The following is a 10,687-nucleotide window of genomic DNA, read 5'->3' on the forward strand; positions in this document are numbered from 1 at the left end:
ATTATTCTTAGTTGAAGGTTGGCCATCCTCCTAGGAACCAGGACTCCAGACTTGAGGCCTCTAAGCACCTTATCTCCATCATATCCATCCACATAGCATGCCAAATCTTGCTAACTCTCCTTTTATTATTTATTTTTGCTTTTATTTATACAATGCTTATTATATTCCAGGGGGGAAAATGGGTTTAAATCTTTCCGACAGTCAGTAATAAGCACTATTATTTTGCTAGCCAGCACCCATACCCCTTCTTCTGGTAATGGCACCCTGTTTTCTTTTGAGGACCATCCTCCACTCTTAATCCATGAGGCTTGGGAAATGCCAACGCACACTCCCTTCCAATGATCCAGGCCTTACAATGCGTGTGTGTATTCCATCCCTCTGGCTATAAGGATTCACTCAGGAATGGGCATGTGAGCTGTGGTGATCCAATTACCAACCCCACAATTTTTATCAGAACTATTAATAAAGAGGTAATCTCTTTACATAGAATTTGTTGAGGGAGTGTGACTTAGGTCTGGATGTATTGGCAGCCACCTTGCCACCATGAGGAAAGAAACAGCCTAAATAAAGCCAACACTTAATCAAGAGATAAATCCCTAGTAACTTTACTAAAGCCTCTGGATCCAGCCATACCTGAAATTGGAGCCGTCTTTAGTGAGCACACAACACAAGTAGTTACCTTAGTGGGAGAATGAAAGCAGAATATCTCAGGTAGAACACTGAGGCATATGCAAAGGCCCTGAGGCAGAAACAGAAAGGAAATATTTATTTTTGTGAAACAGAAAGAAAATCATTGTGTCTGGGGTGCAGAGACCAGGGACAGGCAAGAGTGGAAGAAAATAAGTTCTGAGAGAAAGGTAAGGGTCAGACCATCAAGGATAGACCAGAGTATGTATTTAGGTATTTATTCTAAAGTCAATAGGCAAAATAATAATAATAAGTAAAGGTAATAGGCAAAATTTTAAGAAGGAGAGGGTTAACAGTCTGATTTGAATTTTGAGAAATTTACTGGAGTTGTTTGAAGGAGAATGGACTGGGAAGGCAGATTTTGGAGGGACAATTCGGGGACTATTGTAATCATCAGGGGAGAGAAGGTGGCCTGGAACACGGTGGCATGTGTCCAAACAGCTGCCCTTGGAAAGGCCACAGAGAGGAGGAGAGGCCGGCCACGTGCTCTATCTTAGTAGCTACATGAAATGAAAACTAATGCAACAACCAAGGCAAGATTTGCTGCCCCCAGTAGCCCACCCAAACCACCGAATCGTGGAGAGCTAACACAATCAATAAATCCACAGCTGCTGGGCAAGAGCGCTGCTCTGCATATATATCGGCACGAAGTAAGGGACCAGGAGCTATGCACCAGTTACATCCAGTCACCCCTAAGGCTTGCAAGAACCTGGAAGCTGGGCGAACTGTCTGCCAGACAGGACCCCTTATACCTGTTTGTCTTTTCCTGTTTACACTCCTGAGTGATTTCTCCTGAATATTTCCCTTGAATTAAAAAATGGCAGATGTTCATCATGAAGGGGAATGACTCCTGTACAGGGGAGAAATTAGACAATATCACCTTGGCCACGTGATCAAGGTTAACATCATCAATAACAGGACAAATGACACCTCATGCCTCCTGATGGGACACATCAAGAAGGACACAACGATGCCCACACTGTGTTTTTGCCAAAAAATGTTTAACCCCAATCTAATCATAAGAAACAATCAAACAAATTCAGGTCAATGGACTTTGCACGAGACAAAGGCCTGTGCTTCTCAAACACCAATGTCATAAAAGAGAGAAGGGAACTGCTCTAAATTCCGGGAGACTGAATCAAAAGGACTACTAAATGGCATGTGTGATCTCTAACTGGATCCTGGTTCCCAAAAAAGCAAGACATTTGGGAGACAATGGGGAAATAAAAATATTGACTATATATTAGACAGTGATGTGTCAGTGTTAAATTTCTCGAGTGTGAACACAGCATCATAATTATGAAGGATGAGAATGCTTTTAGGATTTGCACCCTGCAGTATTAAAGGATGAAGTGTCATGCTGTCTGTACTTGAGTCTAAGGAAAAATAATGATATTGATAGACAAAGAAAGTATGTAGGGAGGTGGGTAAATAGGTAGGTGGGTAGATAAGACAGGTAGGTAGAAAGATAGGTAGGGTAGGTAGGACTGATGCTGAAGCTGAAGCTCCAATAGTTTGCCCAAAGAGCTGACTCACTGAAAAAGACCCTGATGATGGGAAAGATTGAGGGCAGGAGGAGAAGGGGATGACAGACGATGAGATGGTTGGATGACATCACCAACTCAAAGGACATGAGTTTGACCAAACTTTGGGAGATAGTGAAGGACAGGGAAGCCTGGTGTGTTGCAGTCCATGGGGTCACGAAAAGTCAGACGCGATTTAGCAACTGAACAACAACAAGAAGAAGATAGATAGGCAGGTATATAATGTAGATAGATAGATAAGATAGGTAGACAGATAAAGATAGGTAGATTAAGCGGGTAGACAAATAAGACAGATAGATGGGTAGATAGATAAAATAGGTAGATAAAGACAGGTAGGTAAGTAGGTAGGTAGATAGGTAGAGAGAGGTAGGTAGACAGAGATGACATAAATGTGGCACCTGTCAAAAATGGTGCTATCAAGGTAACAATTATGTAAGTGTTCATTGCACTAATCCATTATTCTTGCATTTCTTTTGCACTCTTGAAATTTCCCAAGTTATAAATTGTGGGGAAAAATCAGTAACTTCTTTCAATGCTCACACATACAGCACACAGCCAGTGTCCTGCCGTCACTGTAGTGAAGAATCACCTCCCTGATTGGCAATGTTACCAGGCATCCTGGTTTGCCCAAGACAGAGAGCATTATTCACAGTGCCCCCTGAAAACCAAGATGGCTGCCCAAAGTGGAGAGAAAATATCACCACCATCTGACTTCTGAAATAGCAGCATGTAACACTCACATTTGTCAGGTGTACGATGGGCATGTAATGGTGTGCCGAGTATGCAATGCTGAACACGGTCAGGCAGTTTCCTGACCTCATGGAACTGATGGTCGACAGCCCCTTTTTGCAAACTGCAGCCCACGGGGCCACATCCAGCCCCCGGCCTGCTTTTTAGTAACTCGTGAGTGAAGAAAAACTTTACATTCTAAAATGCTTGGAAAAAATCCAAAGGAAAAAAAAAATTGTGATATATGGAAATTAAATGAAATTCAAACCTCAATGTCCATCAATAAAGTTTTATTGGCACACAGCCCCATCATCCAGGTACACACTATCTCTGTTGTGTCCCAACAGCAGAGCCATGATAGTGACAGTCTGGCCCACAAAGCATAAAATATTCACTCTCTGACCCTTTATAAAAAAAAATTTCGCCGACCTCTGGTCAACAGTTGTATTTGTAGTTGATTTCCTAGGGTCACCAAAAGATGAAGTAAGATAAGGCAAGTGTAACAGAAGCACCTGGCACTTAATAAATTCTCAGACAATGTGATTTGGTTTACTGTCTCAATTTATTCATCTGACAAGTGAAGGTTACTGCACCTACAGAGACTTTCCTAGCAGTTCAGTGGTTAAGACTCCGCATTTCCACTGCAGGGGTGTGGGTTTGATCCCTGGTTGGGGAACTAAGATTCCACATGTTCTGTGGTACAGCTAACATTTTTTTTTTAAAGGAAAAGAAAGAAATCACCAAAGCTCATATAGATAATCTCTGCCACAAGTTATCATCTGAGAAGGCAGTTGTGGTGTAGTGAAGAAAAAGCATTGCAGCTACAGGGTGTGTGGTTGTGTGGAGGTAGTCAGAGAATGCAGGTCAAGCCCTTGGCAGTGCCTGCACCTGGAAATCAGTCAACAAACAGCAAGTCCTGGCTGTTACACAAGCTGACTTGAGCAGTGCACTATTCACAAGGTGCTTGTCACATTTATTAGCATCGTCTTTTTAATGTTTCATCCTGAAATATTTCAAATGTTCAAAAGAATATACAGAACATATAATCTTATAATATGAACATATTATAAAATGTTATAAAATCCATAAAAACATGAAATATATCATCTTATAATGCAAATACCTTATAAAATGTCACAAAATCTAAAATTATATGGAACTTATGCTCTTATAATGTAAATAGATGATAAGACATAAAAACGATAACGTGAATAAACAGCTCCAGTAAGCATCGTGGAAGCCATGGGAAGCCCACTGGCCCCTCTCTCTTTTCCAGCCTCATCTCTTCCTAATGTGGAAACAACTACTAGAAAGTGGGGGTTATCGTCCCTGTATTTTCCTTTAGAGTTTGACTATGAACAATTTTCTTCTCTAAACATGATTATTTGTTTTTGCATGTGGCTGGGCAAGCAGAATAAATGATCTCACTGTGTTCATCTTCTCCCAAGATTTCCTTGTCCCTTCGTGTGAAGGATTCATTCATATTGACAGGATCCACTCCTTCCCTTTGCTGTATCACACATGAGTCCGTGTATGGAAAACACCACAACTGATCCCATCCATTCTTCTGCAGAGGGACGTTTGAGGGATCTTTTATTGCTTTGCTCCTACAAAGAATCATTCTTGTGTATTCTGTTAGCTCATTTTATCTGCACAGGCATTGTGATCGTCACCCCATTCTCCATGAGGTTCTGAAAGCTTAAATTACTTCCCAGAGTCACGTGAGCAAAATTTATGACCCAGTCTTTACCGTCAGCTCATCCCCATTCTCAGCTCTTTCAGATCACGCTTCCCAAAGTGAAGCAATTTCCCACTCGTTGATTGTAATAAAGTAAAAGGTATTTGCTCAACCATTACCTTTTGGAAGCGCTATGTAAACTCTAAAGCAACCCATGAATTTCATTCATATCCTCCCTGCTATGTGCCATTAGCTAGTAAATTCATATAACACAGAAACAAGCTATGTCAAGGGTCTGCAAGATATTTCCAAGTCCTGTAGGAAAAACATAGATGTTTATTGAGCACCTACTATGTGCCGAGTTATCCACCACCATTAAACTTTTCAACAATCCTTCACAACAAGGTAGATTTCCCAAAGAGGAATCTGTGGATCAAAGGCCTGAACTGACTTGTCTAAGCTCTTATAGCCAGTAGGTGACAAAACCAGGAAACAAGATCAAGATTGTAGGGTTTCAAAGCCCTGATTTTTCCCACTAAATTAACACGCCTAGCACAGAATGTTCCATCTCCTCCTGGAGTCTAAAACTCCAACATAATTAACACCTTGTACCAAAACATTTATTTTAACTTCCCCTTAGCAGAAACTTGATGGTTTATTCTTATATCTCATGAGAGGAATTAGGACTTACTTGTTGGTGACTCCACACCTCCACTGCAGAGGGCATGGGTTTGATCCCTGGTTGGGGAACTAAGATCCTGCATGGCTCACAGTGTGTTCAAAATATAAAAAATAAAGAGAGGACTTATGTGTCCCCAACGAGGATCTTGGGGCTTCCAAGGTGGCACTAGAGGTAAAAAATCTGCCTGACAAGCAGGTTATGTAAGAGTGTTGTAGCCATGCGTTCTGGGAAACAAATTCACTCAGGAGGACAATGCAGATAGTGGAGGGCAGTTTGTTTCCCGGAACGCATGGCTACAACATTTGGTGCATTGGCCGGGAAACTCCTCACTTTGAGGAGACGAGTCCCATTTGGGACTACTCCGAGGCCTTGCAGCTCGAATATTCTAGAGGGGGAAGGTGCCTCGCCCTTCTGGAAGGATTCTGCTTCTCAATGCCTGGACCTTTCACATTAGCAGGTAGTGGACAGCAGCAGGGGAACTGAGCGCTCAGGTGAGGAGGAACCCACCCAGTAGGGTGGAAGAAGGGGGCCTGATCACCCCCCTGGGAGGGATTAGAAGGGGCACAGACCCACAGGAGCCTATTAGAATAGGCAGGTGGCAACGATTACTTGGTACACAGGTTGATGAGTGTGTTAGGGCTTAGGAAGGAAATTTGTGAAGGTCATTTAGGAGGTGGTGTCCACACTGTCTTGGGGAAAATTATTACCAAGCAGTCGTCAAGGGATTTTTAGAAGAAACTTGGCTTTTTTTGTTCATATTCTGCCCAACCCAAGGAGGTGTCCCATCTGCTATGAAATTCTTGACCCCCTCGGAATTGTCAGGCTAGAAGGAGGGGGATACATGCTGCTGCTAAGTCACTTCAGTCATGTCTGACTCTGTGCGACCCCATAGACGGCAGCCCACCAGGCTCCCCCGTCCCTGGGATTCTTCGGCAAGAACACTGGAGTGGGTTGCCATTTCCTTCTCCAATGCATGAAAGGGAAAAGTGAAAGTGAAGTAGCTCAGTCGTGTCCAACTCTTAGCGACCCCATGGACTGCAGCCCACCAGGCTTCTCCATCCATGGGATTTTCCAGGCAAGAGTACTGGAGTGGGGTGCGGGGGATATGTAAGTGAGTACGAATTGGCTTTTCCGGAGACAGCCTGGGACATGGGATATTTAACCCATCTGTATTTTCATCCACACCTGATCAAGCCCACCAAAGAAGAATGGACTTTAAATGTTAAGGGAGAAACAGTCTTGCATCATGTGATGTTCTGGTTCGGCTGTGCTGACCATCAGGTGAAGACATGCTGATCCCCCTTCTCCCTCTGGGATCTGGCAGGTAAGGTTCTTCTCACCCCAATTAGGAAGGAGGCAGAATGGCAATTTACGTGTTGTTGCAGCCATGAAATTAAAAGATGCTTACTCCTTGGAAGGAAAGTTATGACCAACCTAGATAGCATATTCAAAACCAGAGACATTACTTTGCCAACAAGGGTCCGTCTAGTCAAGGCTATGGTTTTTCCTGTGGTCATGTATGGATGTGAGAGTTGGACTGTGAAGAAGGCTGAGCGCTGAAGAATTGATGCTTTTGAACTGTGGTGTTGGAGAAGACTCTTGAGAGTCCCTTGGACTACAAGGAGATCCAACCAGTCCATTTTAAGGAGATCAGCCCTGGGATTTCTTTGGAAGGAATGATGCTAAAGCTGAAACTCCAGTACTTTGGTCACCTCATGCGAAGAGTTGACTCATTGGAAAAGACTCTGATGCTGGGAGGGATTGGGGGCAGGAGGAGAAGGGGACAACAGAGGATGAGATGGCTGGATGGCATCACTGACTCGATGGACGTGAATCTGAGTGAACTCCTGGAGTTGGTGATGGACAGGGAGGCCTGGCGTGCTGTGATTCATGGGGTCGCAAAGAGTCAGACACGACTGAGCGACTGAATTGAACTGAACTGATGGGGTGAAGATGAAGCCTAACTGCCTCCACATATTCTGTGAGGTTGAATGGCCCCCTATGGGAGTAGGATGGCCACCAGAGAACACCATGAACTTAAAAATAATGGAAGCAGTCTGTACAGTAGTCACAGGAGAGCCAAGACACCTGGATCAATATCCGTATATTGACTCATGGCTAGGGTTAGCTTAAGACCCTCCTACTTGGACAAGGTTCTGTATCCAGAAGGGAAAGGGGAAAATATTAATGGCACAAAAATTGACTGATGATAAAAAAGGAAATTCTACAGGATTTGGACAGGGATGACCTGACCCCTCCCCCATACTGGATAATGACGCGCCTGCCTCCCAGTGCTCCACCAGGACCGGAGGCCACCTTAATGCCCCATCCAGGGCCAGGTGAAGCTCCTGCAGCAGGCACTGCTCTTCCACCAGCTCTCCCGGAGTTCGTAGAGCCGCCGTTTCGGCAGGCTCCAATCCCAGCAATGGAGACCTCTGGTCAATGCCCCCAGAATTCCACTTCAGCTGGACCTCCTAGATTGTAACCATCTCTCCTGGTGAGTACTGTTGGGAAGGGGGAAGAAAACACAGCAATTAGACAGAGGCTGCACTCTGCCAAGGAACAGGGGGAAAGAACCCCACTACAGATGCCCCTCAGAGAGCTACAACAGCCTCCGGTTTGGGATGCATGGGGCTCTACCATCAGCCCCCTGTAGCCTATTATTACCAGCCATTTTCCTCTACAGATATATTAAACTGGCAGAGACACGCTCCACCCTACTCGGAGCCACAAGCCATGATTAGGCTAATGGAGACTATTTTTCGAACCCACTGCCCTGCATGGGATGACATAATCCAACTACTCGTCTCCCTCTTCAGCACTAAGGAGAGACACAGGATCCTAACTGAGGCCAGAGAATGGTTAAGAGCGATGGCACCTGAGGGTACTGCAAACCCGCAGCGGTGGGCAGAACCAGCCACCCTGACGAGAGGCCCAGTGGGGACTGTAACACAGAGGAGGGAGGGGCCACCTCGAGAGATACCAGGCGGCTATTTTACAAGGTCTCAAGAGGGGGGCTCGAAAAGCTATGAGTATCACAAAACCCTCCAAAGTGATTCAAAGGGAAAGTGAATCACCCTCTGAGTTCTGTGAAAGTCTGTGCGAGGCCTATAGACTTTATATGCCAATAGACCCAGCCAGAGGCTGCTGGGTCTCAGATGGTGATAAATGCAGCCTTTGTGTCTCAAGCCTACCCCGAAAATGTCAGATGGGGGGGCACCAAGTGACTCAGGAATTTTTAAACATCTCTGAATGCCCAGTACCTTTGTTAGGAAGAGACTTGCTGTCTAAATTGAGGGCACAAGTGACCTTTCCCCCCACGAAAGGCCCACTGTTCGAGTGGGCTCCACCACCTATTTACTCTTCCTCTCGGTAATCCCTCAAGATGAATGGAGGTTGCACGATCTCCCGGAAGTGAAACCGGACGGGCTAAACAGTCAAGAGAGAGAGTTAACTCAACAATTCCCTGAGGTCTGGGCAAAAGACAACCCCGCCTCCACCCACCACCCCAGGCTTGCAAAACAAGTCCCACTGGTAATAGAACTCAAACCCGGTACGATGACGTCAGCACCCGCCGTGGGCCTGCCAGACCTTGCTAAGCCGTTTACTCTTCACGTGACTGAAAAGGACAAGGTGGCTATGGGAGTGATGTCCCAGACTATGGGGACATGGGACAGACCCGTGGTTTATCTCTAATCAGCTGGACAATGTTGCCACTGGGTGGCTGGGATGCTTATGGGTAGTTGCTGCAGTTGCCTTACTGGTCTGGGAGGCAACCAAGCTGACTTTGGGCCAAGATTTGTTCCTAAAAGTCCCGCATGGGGTCAACACTCTCCTGCGAGGGGACCCCCATAAATGGCTGTCGACATCCTGGATTACTCAATACCAGGGACTATTATGTGAGAACCCCCATGTTACTACTGAGCCTTGTCAGGCCCTGAATCCGGCCACTCTCCTTCCTGTGGGAGAAGGCGGGCCCTCACATGATTGCGAGGAAATATGCCAGCAGACCTGACTTAGAGACCAGCCAATCCCGGACCCAGATTGGGTCCTGTCCACCAAGGGCACCAGCCTGGTGAGACAAGGACAATGACGGGATATGCAGTCGTCATGGAAGAAACCATCGCTGAGGCTCGCTCTCTGCCATCACACTGGTCCCCTCAACAGGCCGAACTATATGCTCTAATCCAGGCCCTCCAGCTGTCAAAAGGGAAGAAGACAAACATTGACAGACTCCAGTATGCTTTTGCCACACTACAGGGCTCTGTATAAGGAGAGAGGCCTTTGACAGCTAGTGGAAAAGATATTAAAAATAAGGAAGAAATTAAGACCCTATTAGATGCTGCCTGGGAACCAGAAAGGGTTGCAGTCATACACTGCTGAGGACGTCAAAAAGAGGATACCCCCGGGCTCAGGGAACAGACTGGCAGATAAGACCACTAAACAAGCAGCCGAGGGCTTGGGGGTGACAAGTGAAGCCCCTATTAAAGCTCTCATTTTGGCAGAGCTGCCTGAGCTAACGCTAGACTCTCCAAAATACAATGAAGCCCAAAACCAATTAGCCAAAGCAGAAGGGGCCATCAAGACTGAAAATGGATGGTGGGAATTGCCAGGTGGCAAATTATTGGTACCGGAGGAGCTGGCACCCACTCTGGTAAGCCAAACACACCAAGCTACCCATCTAGGCCATAATAAACTGGAAGAGCTAGTTCGAAAATATTTCTTGGTTCCCCGCCTCTCTTCCCTAACGCAGGACAGAATCTCAGAACTGTACTGCCTGCTCACAGGTCAATGCTGCCTCTCGGCATGGACAGAAACCTCCAGGGATTCAGCTAAAAGGCATGCTGCCCTTTGAACACCTGGAAGCGGACTTCACTGAAATGAAACCTCACCAACACTACCATTACCTGCTGGTCATGGTATGTACGTTCTCCGATGTGTAGAAGCTTTTCCTACCCGGACTGAAACAGCATCAGAAGTAGCCTGGTGCCCGCTCAGGGAGATAGTTCCCAGCTTTGGATCTCCTACCAGCATTGGACCGGACAACAGCCCTGCTTTTGTAGCTGATTTAGTATAACAAGTAAGCAAAACTTTAAACATCTAGTGGAAATTACATAAAGCATATAGGCCCCAGAGTTCTGGGATGGAGGAAGGAACCAACCAGACACTTAAAGAGACACTCTCCAAGTGGATCTTAGAGACTGACTGTTCCTGGGTGGACTTGTTTCCGATGGCTCTGCTCACTCAGGATGACCCTACAGTCCCGTGGCTCTTCTCCGTACAAAACTGTGTATGGGAGACCCCCTCCCATAATAAAACAGGTGTCAACAAATTTGCCTCAGGTAAGGGGAGATGAGATTTCACAGC

The sequence above is a fragment of the Bos javanicus genome, chromosome 17 (assembly GCF_032452875.1).
Source record: "Bos javanicus breed banteng chromosome 17, ARS-OSU_banteng_1.0, whole genome shotgun sequence".
NCBI lineage: Eukaryota > Metazoa > Chordata > Mammalia > Artiodactyla > Bovidae > Bos > Bos javanicus.